General features: G+C 32.5%; 1 protein-coding gene across 4 annotated transcripts in view; it reads left to right on the forward strand.

Moving 5' to 3' along the window:
• The window catches only part of LOC114287705 (UPF0481 protein At3g47200), a 48,871-nt gene that overhangs the window by 18,748 nt on the left and 8,816 nt on the right, over positions 1-21,307 (forward strand). The window contains exons 1-2 of one of the 4 annotated variants that reach the window (XR_003637989.2): positions 17,160-17,300; positions 17,494-19,490. The exons of 1 other annotated variant lie outside the window; for it this stretch is intronic. The gene's annotated coding sequence lies outside the window, so the exon portion shown is untranslated. Of the gene's footprint in view, positions 1-2,250; positions 2,649-17,152; positions 17,301-17,493; positions 19,491-21,307 lie in introns of those variants that run through there. 2 more of the 4 variants (XR_014344457.1, XM_028231146.2) reach the window with 2 other exon arrangements.

The following is a 21,307-nucleotide window of genomic DNA, read 5'->3' on the forward strand; positions in this document are numbered from 1 at the left end:
ATGGCTAAGAGAAATTAGGGACTGCTCTACAACCACTTCTTGAAAGTCAAGAACCTGTAATCGTTGAGTTGACCAAGTCTACTCCTTCGTCGTAAACCCATAGCCAGATTATGGCACGCGCCTCACGGGTCGACCCACTCATTATTTGGACGGTTTAGGTTGACACGTGTTGGCTTCTCGTCTTTCAAAATTTAATACCCCGTGGCGGCCTCTAATTGACTATGCCAAAAAAAGGTACAACCATCATCAAAAAAATTAATAATCTATTCTAAAATTTCAAAAAAAGTATGGAACTACAATTATCATATCAATAAAGTTTTCTTATATCTGATTTACATAGAGACCTAGAAAATGAACGACTAGGATTCCTAAAATGAGACTTGTGGTGAACCTCCCATAAGCTGAACTGGAAAGGACTTCTATACTTTTGGAGAAGCCATTCAATTTCTTTTATGTTATTTTCTATAATTTTGATTGCATCAATTTTACCCATAAATTTTTCATACCTTAATTTGTCATATTGTTGAATTTAGTCCAATTCATGCGTTCATTCAAAATTAAATTGAAATCAAATGGTAGAGTAGTCCATTCGCTCTTCTCAAAATGATTAAGATGTTGAATCCAACTTGAAATTGTTTATTCCCTTGAGGATAAACCATTTTGTCAATGATTTCTGTCTAACTTCTTAACACATGATATCTATAGAACTAAATTGATATAATTTTAAAAAATAAATGACAAATTGATAAGATTCAAACTATATATATACCAAAATGACACAATAAAACAAATTAGAAGGACTCTTTTATATATACTGTAACAACTCAGATTTTTAATTATTCTGTAGAATTTATACTAATATTACTTAATCTCAGTTAGGAAAATATATAATTTATTATGTATTATTATGTGTAATTTTGTAAAACAATATAATTATTAAAAGTTTAGGGGTCAAAATATAAATAATAATAATAATAATAATAATAATAATAATAATAATGGGCGTAGTAGTAAAATAAATAATTTATTTTCTGTTGATATACGATAAAGTGTAATTTAATTAAAAATTAATTAATTTATATAATTATATTAAAATATTGGATCAAATAGTAATTATCTTAAATATCTATTAAGGATAAAAATAAATCTATATAACTATGAATTAAATCTGAGAGAAAGCGACGCCTAGCCACGTGTTGGCCGTGGACGGGGTCACCTCCCTATTTATAGGGAGGCGTTTCACCTAGAGAAGAAAAGGAAGAAAGAAAAGAAAGAAGAAAGAAGAAAGAAAAGGAGAAGAAAGAAAGGAAAGGAAGAAAAAAATAATGGAAGCTGAAAGAGTTTTTGGTAGTAGAAAGAAAGAGTTAAGTATTAAAGTTAAGGTGAGTTATATTATATCTATTTTACATATGTTTTGACTTACCAAAATCTATTTTATACAAGTATGTTTTATTAGTATATTAATAAAAATTATGTTTTATAAAGATTTCAGTTACGTGGATTATTATCTCAATCGTATTTGTGAAAAGGTTTTACGTATGTTTTGACTTACCAAAATCTATTTTATACAAGTATGTTTTATTAGTATATTAATAAAAATTATGTTTTATAAAGATTTCAGTTACGTGGATTATTATCTCAACCCTATTTGTGAAAAGGAAACCCGTGGATATGTTTGTTTTATGTTTTAAGAATATTTAGCTTTGACCCTATATACAATTATGTTTTGTAAGTACCACTACGGGAGTCCCACGCCTTGGGGGACTTACATAACCATTGGCTTCTGTTTGGCCACTTTGTGGTCCTCTGTTTGTTATGGGTCCGTTGACCTCTGTTCTGTGCGGAGCTAAGTGCTACGCTATTGTGGGAGCCACCTCTAGAATCCATACGAGCTACCTTTTGAATCCGCACCTCTGTGCTGTGCGAAACAAAGTGCTGTGCGGAGTTAAATGCTACACTATTGTGGAAGCCACCTCTAGAATTCGTACGAGCCACCTCTTGAATCCGTACCTCTGTTTTGATTGTCACACCTGTGACCTTTGTTCTATTCTATTCTGTTTTGTTTTGTACCGTGGTTATGGCTATTTATTTACATAATCTTAGTTTTGCTACTTAAGGATTATTTGTTCCGACTAAGTTATCTTAAATGTTTTGGCTATATAACTATCCATGGTTATTTCGTGTTCCCTACACTCTCGGTATAATATTTCTCACTCTGCCATGTGCTTATAGTTGTTTACCAATTTTCAGGAAATAATGCAATTCAGGAATAGCTTTGGAAAGTCTTAGATGCGGGACTGCGGAATAGACACACACAACACTTTTATGATATTTTTTCTATGTAAATATCGGCCTTTTTGGTCAGTATATTTTGTAATAAAAATAGAAACTCCGATGATTATTTTGGTACCCTTATTTAAATATTACTTCCGCTCGCGTTTATTAATTTGTTTAAGAATTGGCAATCTCAGTTACTGGCCATCACGATACTTAACCGTTGGATACGGGGAGCGGGTCGTGACATATACATATGTAGGTATTGTTTTACTTGATGTCTATACATATGATTATTAATTAGTGTTAAGGTTTTACCAACTTCTTATATATGTCTTTTTTAATTTATCTTTTGTCACTTGCCAATAGGATGATGTACATTACAATGCTGATTAACAACTGTCTTTTTTTTTTTTTTTTTTGGATCAGCAAAGCAAATCTTTATTGATGAAAGCATGTAAAAAGATACAGAACATCAATAAAGAGGAGCTTGGAGCTAACTGAAGCTCTAACCTCCAGTTGGTGAGGAATCAATAAACAAAACAAGAAAAGTAGAAAATAGCTAGGAAAGCAACTACAAAGTGCATGCACAACTAACAAAACATAGCAGGCCAACTTAACTCCACCCATACTGCAAAGTAGAGCAAAACTAAGGTTGCGTTTGGTAGAGTTTTGTAAATATGATTTGAGAGTATGAGTTGTATTTTGAGTTTGTGAGTTGTGGAATTATGATTTGAGTGTAAAAAATTTGTTTGATTATGATTTTTGAATAGAGTGTTGAATTGAGTATGGAATTGAGTTTTGAAAGTTTGATTTGACATGTGAAGTAAGAAAATTTGTTTGGTTATGAGTTTTGGAAAGAGTTTCAAAACTTAATTCAAGTTATTATAACTCATAACAAAATACACTACTTTCACAGTATTGAAAATTCTGATCAACACTCATAACCAAACTTTTTTTAAAATTCAATTAAAAAAAATTATGATTAACAGAAAATAGCATTAATCAATTTTTTAATTGAAAATGCTACAAAAGAAATAATTTTTTTTCAAAATAAATATTCAAAAATTTTAAATCATAAATATTTAAATAATTTAAATAATCTAAAAAATTTAATAAGTAAAAAATTAAAATAAATATTCAAAAAATTTAAATCGTAAAAATTTAAATAATTTAAATATTCAAAAAATTTAAATAATTTAAAATGTTGATATTTTAAATTTAAAAATAACTCCACACTCAAATCGTAACCAAATACATAAAACGAAACTCAATTAATAAATTATTTTTAAAACTCATAACCAAACACATAACTCGAAACTCCATACTACTTTCACAACTCTATACTCAAATCGTAACCAAATACGTAACAAAAAAATTAAAATATTTAAAAATATTTTTATAAAATAGAGTTTGAATTTATTTTTATAAAATATTTTAAAATTTAAAAAATTAAAATCGTAATATTTTGAAATTAAAATATTTAAAAATATTCAAAAAAATTAAAAAATTTAAAAATCGTAACATATTTAAATATTAAAATATTTAAAATCTTAATAAAATTAAAATATATTTAAAATATTTAAAAAATTAAAATATTGATTTGAATTGAGTTTTGAAAAGAGTTTTGAATTATGTGTTTGACTATGAGTTTTGGAAAGTAATGATTATGTTTTGAATTGAGTTTTGAGAAATGAGTGTAGAATTATGATTTGAAAGCTCAAAACAAACAACACACTCAAATCAATAGGTGAAACTATAATTTGAGAGTTGTGCCAAACGGAGCCTAAGACTTCAACTGTCATTGACTTCTAGTTCATCCTAAAAAATTATAAGCAACAATTATGCTTACCACTGAAATGATTGAAAAAAAAAAAGCCAAGGGCATGAAGAAATTGGACTTAGGAAGACATATTTCTTCATTCACATTTTTTCCCCCTTGACAGAAGTAAGGATTCCGGGTAATAAGGCCATCCAATTTTAAATTTCATCGGGCTCAATCTAAAATAAAAAGAAAAGAACCATATTCACACATGCTATCTTGTGTTGGTAATACATTGAAAGTAGTTATTTTTTTCAACTATAATACAGACCCTCAGCACCCCCCACACATTTGTGAGAGAGAGAGAGGGAGGAGAGAGAGTGAAGAAAAAAAAAATGTGATCACAAATCAATTGGGAGTTGTGGAGGTCAAAAATTGTGGGGGTACTAAGTATTTTTCTATTTTTTTATGAAATATTTAAAATCGCTCATTTACTAACCTATTTTATTGGGCTTGCTTGTTTCTAAATTTTCAAATCAAAATGTAAAAAATATGCAAATATGACTTTCTGAACTTCTTAATTATTTTGTTTCAAAAATCATGGAAAATAAAATAAAAATCCCCTGAATAACATTAAAATCATGGATTTGGACCCACTATTAAGATGCTCTCTTTTAAGATATTGTCAAGGTTTTAAAAGTAATATGACACATCAGTGAACTCATCATCCATGAATTGAAATGAAGCCATGTCGCCGGTTTGGTTTTCTTCAAACCAGAAATTGGATTTCATGTAGTTTGAATTCTTGGATATTTCAAAATATGTGATATGTGTTATAACATAGACAAGAAAGATCCTTCATTTAGTCATAATAATGAGGAAATCAGCCCGCCTCTTTTGGCAACATCTAAAAACGTCAACTTATTGATTTATTGGCTTATTTTGAGTCTCATTACCTCTCTATTTTTGTACATATTTTTTGTAATAAGTAAAAAAGCTAGTTTATAAGTCATACATAAAACAATCAAATTGATGACTTTTGGTATTAGAAGGGTGAATAGTTTTATCAATTTTAAAGCTTAGATGATCCTTTATATTTAAGGGAGTGGTTCATGAATCAAGGATTGAGGGTGTTGGAAAAATGGTTTAATATAGACATATTTTTTAGCTCAATTTGAGTGGGCTCCAAACGTTTTTGGGGTGGGTCCGAAGAGGTGACGTGTTCCTTGCCGCGTAGCAAGTCACACGGTGAAGACGGAACGTCAAAACCATTTATGAGTAAATGGGAAGTTGACGTCGTTTTCGGATCTAACATTAATTTTTATTTAGATAAAATTCTTTTGAATTTTTTCAATAAAAAAATTATTGTGAGAATTTAATTTAATTCTAAAATTCAAATAGTGATTTCCTAAAGTTTGTCAAATAGATTTATATTTATATCCTTTTCAAAATTTTAATAAATCTATTCAATTTTTTGGCTTTATTTAATTGAACTATTCTAAATAGTTATTAAATAAAGTTGCAAACAGTTGCTTTATTTGACTTACGGATCACTTAATATTTGTGTTCCATGTGTAATGGTCAGCAAACAGTTTGAATTCAATTTCTGAAAATGTTTGGTACCTGTTCACTATTGGAAATACGCCTGTTCGGGTCAGATTTATCTTGCCTATATATGTCCATCATTCCGGCAGTCTTTGGAAGAGGTTTTTCTTGATCCGGGACATTGAGTCTTTATAATCCAATTCCTCTTTGGAAAATTTAGTCTGAAATTTGGTCTCTTTGCTGTCTATTTTCTTTTAGTGCATTATTCCTCATATTTAGTCTTAAGAATAAATATTTCAGAGAGTTAGAATATAAGTTTGGTTCGCCGAACAAATTTATTTGAAGTGCTTCTATAAATTTGTGAAGATCATTGTATCTTGGGAGATAGACGCTACTCAACTGTAAGCACCATAGCGGGGCGAGTCTGTCTTAAGGACAGAGTGTCACACACTCGACTTGGTCTTAAATTATTTATTCGGTTCAACGAAATAAATTCGGTATGTTATTTATTTATTTTGTTTGAATTTTTTCAAGTTATTTTATTTACACAGAAGATTATTCTAACAATTTTAAGACAGACTCGAATTATTCTGTTTACAGAATTTTTCGTTTGTTTTCCTTTTTCATTCTTCGTAAATAATTTCGGAAGAAAATTATTTTATGTGGATTTACAAAATAATATTCTGGTTGGAAAAACAAATAGTGATTATATGCTATTTGACAGATAGTAGTAATATACTATCTCTTTTTTTTGACAACAACTAGTAGTACGATACTGGTGTCATTAATAATTCAGAATATATTTTTGTGGAATTTTGTCAGAAAATTAATTTTGGTTTTTAGAAATTATTTTCTGAGTTTTCTTTAATTAAAATTCTGTTTCAGTATTTTAATTATTGAAGTGTTACAGAAATTTAATTTTCTGTGTGGAATTCATTTGGTTAAATAAAATTTTATTTTATTTCCAAATTAATTGAAAAATAAAAGTTATATTCTTTTATTTTACAGAATTTAATTTTCTGTGTGGCATTATTTTGGTTAAATAAAAGTTTATTTTATTTCCAAATTAATTGAAAAAAAAATAAAAGTTACATTCTTATTTCTTTTATTTTTACAGAATTTAATTCTGTGAATTTGGTTTAATTTTATGTGTAGTGTAAATTCTAATTATAATTTTATTTTATATATTAGAATTAATGGCTACTGAAACAAATGCCCAAACAAGTACTACTGTGGTGGCTGCAATGACGCCAACCCCCTCTCCTGTTGTAACAGTACTGGTAAATCACGGTGAAAAGCCAGAGAAGTTCTTAGGAACTGACCTTAAAAGATGGCAACAGAAAATGTTGTTCTATCTTATAACTCTGAACCTGCCTTGTTTTCTCCGTGAAGATGCTTCTATCCTGAAAGAGGATGAAACCGACCGGCAAGTGGTTGCTGCGGTTGATGCTTGGAAACATGCCGATTTCCTTTGCCGGAATTACGTCTTGAACGGACTTGACAACACATTATACAATGTCTATAGTCTAATCAAAACAACAAAGGAACTTTGGGAATCGTTGGAGAAAAAGTACAAAACAGAAGATGCCGGCTCAAAGAAATTTGTGGTTGGCAGATTCTTGGATTTTGTAATGGTTGATTCAAAAACTGTGATCAGCCAAGCTCAAGATTTCCAACTCATTCTGCATGACATTCACGCAGAAGGTATGTCTCTCAGTGAATCCTTTCAAGTTGCAGTCTTAATTGAAAAATTACCAAAAGGCTGGAAGGAATTCAAGAACCACCTCAAACACAAGCGCAAAGAAATTTCTATGGACGAGTTAATTGTGCGTTTGAGGATTGAGGAGGACAACCGCAATTCTGAAAAGCGGGCTGGTAAGCTTCCTATGGAGTCTAAGGCAAATGTGGTGGAACATGCTTCAAAAACCAAGAAACGAAAGTCTTCTGGAGAAAGTTCATCACAAGGCTCTAAAAGGAGGGGAAAATAAAAAGTACAAGTTTAATGGCAAATGTTACATCTGTGATAAAGAGGGACATCGGGCTAAAGATTGCCGTAGCAAAGGCAAAAACAAAAGAAGAACAAGCAAGAAGCCTGCTCAAGCCCACATGACTGAAGTGGACAATATTTCCAATGGTATCGATGACATCAATCTTTCTGCAGTTGTTTCCGAGGTAAATCTTGTCGAAAATCCTAAAGAATGGTGGGTGGACACTTGTGCTACTCGCCATATTTGTGCCGACAAAAAGATGTTCACATCTTATTCTTCAGTGGACAATGGTGAACAACTTTTTATGGGCAACTCCTCAACTTCCAAAGTTGAAGGATAAGGAAAGATTATACTCAAGATGACATCTGGAAATGAACTCATTCTCAACAATGTGTTGCATGTACCGGACATTCGCAAGAATTTAGTTTCCGGATCTTTGTTGAGTAAGAATGGGTTTAGGCTAGTTTTTGAAAGTGACAAGTTTGTACTTACCAAAAACGGGATGTATGTAGGAAAAGGTTACATGTCTGATGGCCTTTTCAAGTTAAATGTAATGACCGTTGTACCCTCAGTTATTAATAATACTACATCTTCTTCTTACTTGTTTGAGTCTTCAAATTTGTGGCATGGTAGACTAGGACATGTTAATTATGGATCTTTGCGTAGATTAATTAATATGGAATGTTTACCTAAATTTAACATTGATTCAAATCATAAATATGAAGTTTGCGTTGAGGCAAAATTATTTAAAACTCCTTTTCATTCAATTGAAAGAAGTACAGAACCACTTGAATTAATTCATAGTGACATTTGTGATTTTAAATCAATTCAAACTAAAGGTGGGAAAAAGTATTTTATCACTTTTATAGATGACTATACTAGATATAGTTATGTTTATTTAATTCGAACCAAGGATGAAACTTTGGAAACTTTCATTCAATATAAGAATGAAGTTGAAAATCAACTTGGTAAGAAAATCAAGAAACTTAGAAGTGATAGAGGTGGTGAATATGAATCACCTTTTGGTGAGTTTTGTAAAGAATATGGAATAATTCATCAAACCACCGCTCCTTACTCACCTCAGCAAAATGGAATTGCTGAAAGGAAAAATAGGACTTTAAAAGAAATGATGAATGCCATGTTAATTAGTTCTGGATTACCTCAGAACTTGTGGGGGGAAGCAATACTTTCTGCTAATTATATTTTAAATAAAGTACCCCGAAAGAAAATAAATCAAACACCTTATGAATTGTGGCATGGAAGAGTACCATCCTATAAATACTTAAAAGTGTGGGGGTATTTGGCTAAAGTGGCTATTCCTAGTCCTATAAAGACTAAAATAGGTCCTAAGACCATTGATTGCATTTTCATTGGTTATGCCAAGAATAGTAGTGCATATCGGTTTTTGATTCATAAATTAGAACATTCCGAAATGCATGTAAATACTATTATTGAATCTCGGAATGCATCTTTCTTTGAACATGTATTTCCAAAGATGACTGGACAAGAGACTAGTACTCATAAAAGATCTTTTGATGCTATTACTAGTCAGGATCAAGAACATGATCAAGAACAAGAGTTGGATCAAAATGAGGAAGAGGAACTTAGGTGTAGTAAACGTGCTAGAACCTCAAAATCTTTTGATCCAGATTTTCTAACATATTTGTTAGAAAATGAGCCTTTAACTTTTAAAGAGGCTATGTCCAGTCCTGAAGCTCCTTTATGGAAAGAAGTTGTCAACAGTGAAGTTGAATTCATCTTGCAAAATCACACTTGGGAATTAGTGGACTTGCCACCAGGTTGTAAACCTCTTGGGTACAAGTGGATTTTCAAAAGAAAATTGAAAGCGGATGGATCAATTGAAAAATACAAGGCAAGACTTGTCGTCAAAGGATTTAGACAAAAAGAAGGTCTTGATTATTTTGACACATACTCACCGGTTACTAGAATAACATCCATTAGAATGCTAATTGCCATTGCATCTCTATACAATTTAGAAATTCATCAAATGGATGTAAAAACCGCTTTCGTAAATGGTGAGTTAAATGAAGAAATTTACATGGAACAACCAGAAGGGTTTTCTATTCCAGGAAAAGAAAAGAAAGTGTGTAAATTGGTTAAATCATTATATGGTTTAAAACAAGCGCCAAAGTAATGGCATGGGAAATTTGACAAGGCAATGATGTTAAATGGATTTAAAATTAATGAGTGTGACAAATGTGTTTATATTAAAAACACAGATAAAGGTTATGTCATTGTATGTCTTTATGTAGATGATATGCTCATCATTGGTAGTAATAATGACATGATTAAAACTACCAAGAAAATGTTGAATAAACATTTTGACATGAAGGACATGGGCATTGCTGATGTAATACTTGGTATGAAAATTACCAAAACATCAGAAGGATATGCTTTGTCACAATCTCATTACATTGAGAAAATACTTGACAAATTCAACAAAGATGATGATCATCTTGCTAGAACACCTGTAGATGTTAATTTATATCTTTCTAAGAATGTACAGGAAAGTATTTCTCAATTAGAGTATGCCCAAATTATTGGAAGCTTAATGTACTTGATGAACTGCACTCGCTCAGATATAGCTTATGCAGTAAGTAAATTAAGTAGATATACGAGTAATCCGGGAGTAGAACACTAGAAAGCAATGATAAAGGTTCTAAGATATCTCCGATTTACTCGTAACATTGGGCTTAATTATACTAGATATCCAACAGTACTTGAAGGATACTGTGATGCAAATTGGATATCGGATACTAAAGACTCGAAGTCCACCAGTGGGTATGTCTTTACTCTTGGTAGTGCGGCTGTATCTTGGAAATCTTCCAAACAGACTTGTATTGCTAGGTCTACTATGGAATCTGAATTCATAGCTTTAGACAAAGCTGGGAAAGAGGCAGAATGGCTTCGCCACTTCCTTGAAGATATTCCAATATGGCCAAAACCGATGCCTGCTATGTGCATACATTGTGATAGTCAATCAGCAATTGGTAGAGCACAGAGTCATATGTATAACGGTAAGTCACGACACATTCGTCGTCGACATAACACCGTAAGACAACTACTCTCTAATGGAATTATTTCCATAGAATATGTTAAGTCTAAAGACAACATAGCGGATCCACTAACCAAAGGGTTAGCAAGAGAGTTAGTTGAGAATTCATCGAGGGGAATGAGACTTAAGCTTATTAAATAAAAGTTACCACAACGGCAACCCAACCTAGTTGACTGGAGATCCCAAGATCTAGGTTCAAAGGGACAACCGAGTTGTGAATGACTCAGAAGGATCACTGGGGAGTCTAACTCCTACCTATTTCTATGATGAAATAGTGATGTCTGCAGCGTTTGAGGTTAAGTAAAACTTTTAATGATTCTTATATCTAGGTTGACCTAGTGGAGTATAGCAGGATATTCTTCATAAGAATTACCTATGTGAGTGTGAACTGGGCCGGTTCTGTGAGATTTGTGAAGGGCTACAATTCTCTAGAGCACTCATGAAATACCAGGTTGTTCAGGGCCAAAATGAACACAATAATGAGAACTAAACTGTGTCTGGAGATATACTGTGTGAGTTCTATTGTCTTGGTTTACACAAACGGCTGAACAGTTCAAGACATCATGTTCACTATTTAGCTAGTAAATCCGATAGTGTCTCACAAGGGAAGGTTCAAAGCCAAAAGCTACCTATCCTTTGCAGAATATTTCCAATTTCTGTACTCTCTGATTAGATCATGTTGTTGCATTTTTTTTCCGTCAAATTCCATTCATGTGGGGGATTGTTGGAAAAATGGTTTAATATAGGCATATTTTTTAGCTCAATTTGAGTGGGCCCCAAACGTTTTTGGGGTGGGTCCGAAGAGGTGACGTGTTCCTTGCCGCGTAGCAAGTCACACGGTGAAGACGGAACGTCAAAACCATTTATGAGTGAATGGGAAGTTGACGTCGTTTTCGGGTCTAACATTAATTTTTATTTAGATAAAATTCTTTTGAATTTTTTCAATAAAAAAATTATTGTGGGAATTTAATTTAATTCTAAAATTCAAATAGTGATTTCCTAAAGTTTGTCAAATAGATTTATATTTATATCCTTTTCAAAATTTTAATAAATCTATTCAATTTTTTGGCTTTATTTAATTGAACTATTCTAAATAGTTATTAAATAAAGTTGCAAGCAGTTGCTTTGTTTGACTTAGGGATCACTTTAGACATGTTTGAATGTTTGTGTTCCATGTGTAACGGTCAGCAAACAGTTTGAATTCAATTTCTGAAAATGTTTGGTACCTGTTTACTATTGGAAATACGCCTGTTCGGGTCAGATTTATCTTGCCTATATATGTCCATCATTCCGGCAGTCTTTGGAAGAGGTTTTTCTTGATCCGGGACATTGAGTCTTTATAATCCAATTCCTATTTGGAAAATTCAGTCTGAAATTTGGTCTCTTTGCTGTCTATTTTCTTTTAGTGCATTATTCTTCATATTTAGTTTTAAGAATAAATATTTCAGAGAGTTAGAATATAGGTTTGGTTCGTCGAACAAATTTATTTGAAGTGCTTCTATAAATTTGTGAAGATCATTGTATCCTGGGAGATAGACGCCACTCAACCGTAAGCACCATAGCGGGGCGAATCTGTCTTAAGGACAGAGTGTCACACACTCGACTTGGTCTTAAATTATTTATTCGGTTCAACGAAATAAATTCGGTATGTTATTTATTTATTTTGTTTGAATTTTTTCAAGTTATTTTATTTACACAGAAGATTGTTCTAACAAAGGGTACACCAAGGCCTTAATTTATCTTTTGATCAGTAAAGAAAAATTTACTAATGAATCAAAAGATTAGAATGTGAGAAATCAAATGAAACATCGGAAGCACTAGGGAAGAAAAACATGCCTTCACTTATTATTATTTTTGTTTTGGTTGTCCATCCAAATGAATCTGAATGTGTAATTTTTCCTTTTCTTTCATGATCCCTTTCTTGTACAAGTTAAGGATCCCACTTCCATAAAGAAGCAAAGTACCAAACTTACAAAGAAGCAAAGAACCAACTTTTCTACCTATTCGAAGTGTAATCTGATTAAGTTTCTCTATACCATTTTGGCATCTTTCCTCGACATCGATCTCACCTACATTCAATGCCAATCAGTAAAAAACACGAGAAAAAAAGAGAGAAAGAAATAAAAAAAGAGAAAAAGAAAAATGCAAATTAATCATTATATGCTGTCTTTGGGAGGGCACATGTTTAGATTTGGCATTTTAATTTTGTGGTCAAAACACATGTAACTCTAAATCAAGAAAATTTATGGAAAAAATTTAAAAAACAATATCCTTTTATACCAACACAATACTATTATTATTAACTAAATATTCTCTATCAACATAGTTAAATATGAAATATGATTAAGCATACTATCATCTCTGAATTAATTTTCCAAAAATAGGAATTTCCTCTATCTACTGAAGTTAAACATTAGAAATTTTGCTTGATACTTCCACATGATATAAAATAACATTTATGATAAACTCAACATTAAAATGTCAAGTGTGATGTTTTTATTTATTTTTTAATACGTATGATCAAGCAACTAGCTAAAAAATCAAATTTCATTCTATTACGCAGTTGGGTTTTAGCGAATTTCATCCCTAAAAATACACATTCCAATGTTTTGAAACATGTAATATTAATAATAATAACATATATAACTCATTTCAATAATCACTATCAAATTTGATGAATTATTTTCCAAAATATATAATGTCAAACACAGTCAATTTTTCATTAGCAGATAAACAAACAAGAATGGATGATGAAACAAGGAGAATCAACAAATTAAAGTTTGATGTATAAGAAAAAATAAATGACACCACACAGGGCAAAAATGAAGAACACTAAATTATATTGGTACTTCTTATATTTTGCTCTTTATGTCATTTTGATTGTTACAGTTTAAATTTACTCACTCAACCAATTCAGTGATCATTTTTCGTCAAAAATAGAAACGGTATTATCAATTGGACCAAATTGATACAAACCGAGTTTAGCAAACTCATAATCTTTCCCCTAAAAGTATGACACATGCAACTTATTTGTGTATTTTTCATTTAAAAATGTTAACATTTGTAATCAATTGAATTAAATTGAAATAAAGTCATAAATTCATGTTTAAAATCGAATTAATTGAAATTATAGAGATCAAAATAATACAATAAACAAAATATAAAGACTACTTACATAATTCCCCAAAGAAAATGATAACAAACAAGCGCATTAGAACAATAAATACTATATATAATTAATAGCACACGTTGAAAACACTAGGGTATGCCCTAAGGAAAAAGCATACATGAAGAGAGAAAGAGGACAACCAAACACTTTGTTCCAAAAAAAAGAAAAAAAAAAAGAAAAAGAGGACAACCAAACTTTGTTCAAAAAAATTAAAAAAAAAAAGGACAACCAAACACAACACATAAAAAATAAAACTCAAAACTGATATCTCATAAAAATAACTCACAAATGACAAAACAAAACAATAATAGAAACCAAGAATCAGACTGTATAGCCACTCACACCTCTTTGTTAACCCCTTGTGCTAGCCAATGCATAACTCACAAATGACAAAACAAAACAATAATAGAAACCAAGAATCAGACTGTATAGCAACTCACACCTCTTTGTTAACCCCTTGTGCTAGCCAATGCATGATCCCTTCTAGTCCTAAATGAGCAATATTTGATAAATATATTTTTTTTGAACTTTATTGAGAAGTTGGTAAAGAAGAAATTAAATTAAAAAATAGATCTTCTATATATTAACTAACTGGGAATTTTTGTTTGTTTGTTTATTTATTTATTTTTATATTAATAAAATTCAATTAGAAAAAGAAAATGTTTGAGACTCACAACAAATTCTCACTATTTGACCCACACAAAGTATAATCAGTGTCAACTTTTAATTAGTTACACACTCAATGATATAATGCTTACCTTTCTTATTATATCATTGTGAGTGAATTTATGGATTTAAAATGTAGGTCTCTAACATTACTCATTAGAAAATTATGTTCAAAAATTTGTCCAAGAATTAATTTAGGGGTGCCAACCCTTTACATTGCTTTGAAATTTTGTCCTATAAGAAACTGTAACATTACTACAATGTACAGAGATTTTGAATTGTAGTAATTCTAATTTGACATTGTGGTTGTGTAGTATTTTTTGTGAAATGAGATCTTAGGTTCTTCTCTTATAAAGAAGAGTTTGATATCTTTTATGATGATTAATTTATTTCTTTTCCATTATGAGAGCTGTATGTGAAAACTAGAAGTTGTTCGGCTTGACTTGGTGGGTTTAGTGGATTGGTTGTTAAATTTTATTAACTTTTTAACTATTGGGAGTTAGTGGCCTATTTGATTATGTAAATATTTTTTTAGAATGTAATTAATCTCCTATCTATTGGTAAGAAAATAAAAAAAATCAGGTATGCAAAGCTATGTTATTGGTAGAAATTTGATTGTAAAAACTTGCAAGTGAGGGAGGATTGGATTAAGCCAGGGGACTCCACATGGGAGCTGACCCATCAAGCTATCAAAAATTATTTGAAAAAAATACTTATATTGTTAATATTTTATTTAATATAGCTTAATTCAATTAAAAAGTTAAGTGATCTCATCAAATAGGGATCAATATTCATTATACGCCTATTGTTTCAGAAGTTTTAAATTATTCTGTTTGAGTTTTTTATTTTTCATTATTTATTTATTTTTATCTTTAGTCACCTTTTTAAATATTTTAAGAATTTTCTTTTATAAATTTTTTAGATCCACTTAATCTAGTACATTTAAAAAAAAATTGTGAAAAATATTTAAAAAAATCACTAAATAAGAAAAAGAGAAAATTGGTGAAAAGTCTATTTTAAAAAGGGTGTAAGGCATTAGATCTCATGAGTATTTTTCTTTGGTAAGAAGTACACTCTTTGTGAAATATTGTGGTGAGAAATATATTTTATTAGTTTGGAGAACATTTTGTTTTTAATTTTACCCTATAACCTATCTATTGAAAGTTCATTTATTTTGAACCTATCTGTTGAAATTTTTTTATCTGTTCAATTTTTATGAAACTGTCTGTTGAAATATTTTTTATTTGTTCAATTTTTATGAACCTATTTGTTGAAATATTTTTTATTTGTTCAATTTTTTTGAACCTATCTATTCAATTTTTTTTAATCTATCTATTGAAATTTATCAAGCATATTTCCCATATCTATTGAAATTCACCAAGCCTATTTTTCCCTTATTTGTTGAAATTTTACCAAATAAATTATATGTTGAATATCTTTGGCCTACTCAGATTAGTTCCCTTATTTGTTGAATTTTTTTCTTTCTATCTATACAAATTGATTTCACACACACACACATAGATTTTTCCTATCTATTTAATTTTTTACTTTTATCTTTTTAAGGAGTCTGGGAAGTTGGCTATTTGAATGGGCTTTAGTTTTAGATTATTTTAGTAGTCTAAAATAGTTGTGTTTATTCACCAAAAAAAAAAAAAAAATAGTTGTGTTTGGAAAGAGGGTTCGATTTTTTTTTTGTAATTGGATGTGATGTTTTTGAAAAAAAAAGTAACATAATTATGAATTTGATTTGATATTTTATCTAAGCCTATTTTATTTTTTCATGTTATTTTAGCCAAAAGACCAAAAAAATTTATTTCCGAAAACCCCCATAGTGTGTGTGAGAGAGAGAGAGATACTAATGTTGTGTTTGGTTGGAGGATTTGGGGAGAGATTTGGAAAGAGAAAGGGAAAAGGTGTGTGAAACTATGTGAAATTTAGGCATATTTTATTCTCATTTCACCTACTTTTTTTATTTCCCTTTTTAAATTCGTCTTCAAATTCCCCAACGAAACACAGCATTAGAGAAATCAAGAGAGAGGAATGCACTTGAGAGAGATAGAGAGGAGAGGAAAGTAGGTGATTTAGAGAGAGAAGGGGTTGGTGATTGAGAGGGAGAGAGAGAGGATATTGATTGAACAGACCGACGTGGATCCCAATGTTTTGTAGAAGTATGTCTTTATAAATATAATAATTTTGAGCGTGTATTCTTAAATTCAATAAATTTATAATTAGACTTATGGATTGAGTGTCTTAAAAAAAATATAAAAATTCACTAAATTTTTATTTATTTTATTATTTTTCATAAATATTTTACTTTTAAAATATATTTAAGTTAGTTACATAAAAAAATTAAATAAAATTTCAATTTTTTTTTTTTAAAGATAACAAAGCACAAAATACAAAAAGTTCAACTATTTTGAAAACTCAAAACTAAACAAAGCGAATGTTGTTCACTTCTTATAGAATTTGTAAAATTTAAATTTGTAGAGTGATATCATTTATAAAAATTCTTGAAGTCACCACCGGATTAAGCATCCCATAAATTGCTTCCAGAAATAAGCAAAGAATCACATATTTGTTGGCGTAGAGAAAGAAAACATACTTTTCTTGAAATAAGGTTCAAGAATTATTTATTCTATATAAATTGAGGCATGCATAAGCACAGAGGGTTTAGCACAATGAAATTAGTCCTTATTACAAATAAGTGAGCTATTAAATAATACTAAACAGATTTGTTTCTTTTTGAAAGTCTCTGTTGAAGAAGAAGGATACTAAGGAGAGGTCTTCCTGAAGTCAACATATTGATTTACTGCATATCCTGTAAGTTTTCATCACACTATCCTCTAATTCTTGTTGAATTTTTTATGCCAATTCCTCTAAATGTTTAAGTTGTTAAAAAGAGGGGTAATTTTATTATTTATGTTATATTCTCAACCCACCCTCATGTGGTGGAATTTATTTATTTATTTATTTTTCATAATGAGCAAACACGTGAAAGCATTTTAATTATCAGATGGATAGTGAGGTTCAAATACAGAACCTAAGTCATATTAACAAAGAAAGATCCAAGGCATGAATGTCCAACTCTGCTAAAGTAGCTCTGATGCCCATCCAAATTGAGTTGAAGTGATGGTTTTAAAGTATCTGGAATAGATTTCAAAGTGTTAAATAAATACTGAAATGAAAGAGAGGAGAAGGACTGAAATGACAGTGATGTATATTCAGTGTCTGTTATATTTCTATATTTTACAAGAGACTGAGCTCTCTCTATTTATAGAGAGGAGAAGGTGACCGAAGTGTATATTACAATACATTAAACTAAGCTTTCTTGTGTGCTGGTGTGTGCTTTACAGTGTGATATGAACATGTGATGCTAGTGGGTGTGTGCTGGTGTGTGTTGTATTGTATACTTTAACAGCCCCCCGCAAACTCAAGGAGGATAGGTACTAGCCAACTTGAGTTTGGAGAGAGTAACAAAACAGAAAAAAATAAGCGGACAAATAAAATTAAAAAAAAAAAAAAAATGGGATAAGAGACACTGTATGGTCGTGTCGGACCGTTGTAGCAGACAGTTTACGGGGTCATGTCGGACCGTTGTAGAAGACAGTTTACGGGGTCATGTCGGACCGTTGTAGCAGACACTGTGTGATCGTGTCAGACCGATGTAGCAGACAGTTTATGGGGTCATGTCGGACCGTTGTAGAAGACAGTTTACGGGGTCATGTCGGACCGTTGTAGAAGACAGTTTACGGGGTCATGTCGGACCGTTGTAGAAGACAGTTTACGGGGTCATGTCGGACCGGTGTAGAAGACAGTTTATGGGGTCATGTCGGACCGTTGTAGAAGCTGACCGAAATCAAATGTCGGGACAGTTTATGGGGTCATGTCGGACCGGTGTAGAAGCTTGTGATGGTGCACCAAGGAGGCGACTTAGGGAGTGCGCCATGAGCGACTTATACATGATACTGGACTTATACATGATACTGTGTATAACCCCCCCTCAAACTCAAATAGGTGTGAAGATAGAAACCTATTTGAGGTTGAAACAAAGGGATTGATAAAGCTGACCGGTGTAGAAGACACTGTATGAGTGTGTATATAGGCTGCCCAAAAGATATACATGGATGTAGATATCGAGCCCTCAAAAGTCGTGCCCTCAAAAGGTGTGCCAAATCTGTCAAAAAGGCGTGCCATCAAAAGGCGTGCCCGATGCATCAAAAGGCGTGCCAGATATGATGGCGAGGCACGTGAGTGCCTTGGCTGGCGTGCCCGTTTGTCTGGCGTCAAGAGGCGCGCGATGCGCGTGGCTGTCTGGGTTATTTAATCAAGACGAAGGCTGAGGCTGAGGCAGAAGACAAACAACTTGCGAAGAAAAACTGCTGAAAAACGCTTCGTTGTGCTGAGAGAGATAGTCTGTAACATTCTGTTGCGAGAGATGGCTTCGTCGTCCCGTGGTCTGCTGACTCTCTTTCCCGACCTTAACGAGTCAACAAGAGAGATAACGGGTGCGGTGGCCCCTGAACCTCAACCAGGCGCCCCAGGGTTTGCTCCGTTGAACTTTCCGATGCGGTCTGTGGAGCAAAGAATGGCAGTGCAAACGGATGTGGAGGCTAATCAGTATACTTTGAAGGCATGTGTGGAGTCCATGACGGCGGTCACAAACTTGTCGAACCGGCTGCAGAGTAGGGCAAATGAGGTGCAGCAGTTAAACTCCCAGCTGGCTCTGCTCCAACGCATGTATAAGGATGCGCGAGCAGAGATAAGCGTGCTAAGGGCAGAAAACAAGGAGTTGAAACGGAAGGCCACCGTGATGTTCCGTTTTGGAGGTCCTCCATATGCTGCAGTGGAGGAGTATGGGGGAGTGAACGTGCTCGGCGGCGTGGAAAACACGGAGGCAGCACCGTCAAGGGCCGCGCAGGATGGAGGCAAGAAGAAGAGACCGGCGACAGAGTAGAGAAGGGATAAGGAAAAAATCCCGCTTGTGGGTGTGGTGGTTCTTTTTTTTTTTTTGTTTTTGTTTTGTTTTTTTTTTTTTTTTTGTGTGGTGTAAAATGGTGATCGGGGGGAGCCCCGACATGAATAAAATGAGTTTGGTGTGCAGATGGATTTTTTTTTTTTTTTGTTATTTTTATATATATATATATATATATTTTATTATTTTGTTTATTTTGTTTTGTTTTGTTTTTTTTTTGTTTTGTTTTGTTTTGTTTTTTTTTTTTTTTGTGGAATAAAAGATAAAAGATAAAACAGTTGGGCGGTGAAAAATGTGATGATGGTGTTGGGTGGTGGAGAAAAGTTTAGAATAGAAAAGTGTATATAAAATTGGGGATAGTGCTTTAAAAAAAAAAAAAGAAAGGTGGTGATGGGGAGGAAAGTGGACTTTCACTCGGTGGAACTATTAAAAAAAAAAAACGAACAAGATGTATTGTATTAATAAAAGAAGGCATGGGTGGGTGGAAATGAAATAAAAGAAAAGATGAGGATAGTGGTTTCCACTGAGATCAAACCACCAAATGGAGTTTGCACCAAGTAAGTTTTATAATAAAAAAAAATAAAGTGGAGGCAGGGGACGGGTGTGATTAAAAAAAAAAAAAGAAAAGGAAGGAGAGAGAAAGACCCCTGTGATTTGTTTGCTGGGAAAAAGAGAGGTGAACAGTACCGAAGAAGCTTTAACTCGGCATATCAATTTCTGCAAGAAAAGGAAGGAGAGAGAAAGACCCCTGTGATTTGTTTGCTGGGAAAAAGAGAGGTGAACAGTACTGAAGAAGCTTTAACTCGGCATATCAATTTCTGCAAGAAGTTCAACTCGGCCGGACCACCGCCGAATCCAACGGTTCATTGGATTTCGGCGATGAGACAGATTTTCAGGCGAAGTCTGGATTCTCCGAGGTTGTCGAGGTCGATGCCTAGTAGTCCGAGGAATAACGCCGGAGGGATCGATCTAACGGAGCTGAGTCGATCTGAAAGCTGTATTGCTACTCTCTTTCACCGGAGTGTTGGTCGGAGAAGAAGCCGGAGACTGAGCTCCGACGCCGGATACTATGAAGAAATACAACAAGAGTGAAGGTATGTGTACCCAATCTCCAGCGGGCAGTGAAGGCAAGGTTGCCAACCGACTGCCCGCCGGTGAGAAAAAAAATGTAGGTCTAAATCTTATAGCTCTGATACCATGTTAAATAAATACTGAAATGAAAGAGAGGAGAAGGACTGAAATGACAGTGATGTATATTCAGTGTCTGTTATATTTCTATATTTTACAAGAGACTGAGCTCTCTCTATTTATAGAGAGGAGAAGGTGACCGAAGTGTATATTACAATACATTAAACTAAGCTTTCTTGTGTGCTGGTGTGTGCTTTACAGTGTGATATGAACATGTGATGCTAGTGGGTGTGTGCTGGTGTGTGTTGTATTGTATACTTTAACACAAAGGAAAGGAAGAATTTTGCAGAGTTGGACCAGATTATCAAGGCAAGAATTCACATGATAAGTATCGTAAGCAATGATGCTGCTTCGATTTTTTGATAAAGGAATTTCAGAGCCATGGCGCTCTTTCCTTTTCTTTGAGGGTCAAATTTGACTTGGAGGTTGCTTTAGTATGAGTTTAGTATGTTCATTGTAGGATGTTCTGGAATTGCAGTTGGTTTGAAATTCCATTTGATATGGGATTTCTGATAGTGGCTTTTTGCTTTGTAATTCCTTTTGGCGTGGCTTTCAGTTCATTGCTCGTTGTTGGTTTTGTTTCTTTTAGGTGACTTTCATGTTGATTTTTTGTGGCTAGGTTGTCATATTTTATTGTTCTGTCAAGTGTTAGGGAACTTTTATTTAC

This window comes from Camellia sinensis, chromosome 11 (assembly GCF_055761805.1).
Source record: "Camellia sinensis isolate YWXY chromosome 11, ASM5576180v1, whole genome shotgun sequence".
Classification (NCBI taxonomy): Eukaryota; Viridiplantae; Streptophyta; class Magnoliopsida; order Ericales; family Theaceae; genus Camellia; species Camellia sinensis.